Raw genomic sequence first — 310 nt, forward strand, 5'->3', positions numbered from 1 at the left:
CAGATGGCAAAGAACTGACAGACGGCAAAGAACATGGTTGCAATCAGCCAATTCTTTGCCATCTCCTAGTGGATGGCAAATAATCTTTGCCATCTGCTAGCAGATGGCAAAGAGGTTGGCAAATCCTGTGGCCGTCAAACGTGTAACGGCGTATCGGCCCCACCTCTTTGCCATCTGCTAGCAGACGGCAAAGATTCTTTGCCATCTGCTGGCAGATGGCAAAGAGATGGGGTTATTTTTTTCCAGGTAAAAAAAAGAACTGTCGGGTTATCCCCTCCCTCTCTCCCCTCCTCTCCCTCCCTCCCACGTA

This window comes from Triticum aestivum, chromosome 7B (genome assembly GCF_018294505.1).
Source record: "Triticum aestivum cultivar Chinese Spring chromosome 7B, IWGSC CS RefSeq v2.1, whole genome shotgun sequence".
Taxonomy (NCBI): domain Eukaryota; kingdom Viridiplantae; phylum Streptophyta; class Magnoliopsida; order Poales; family Poaceae; genus Triticum; species Triticum aestivum.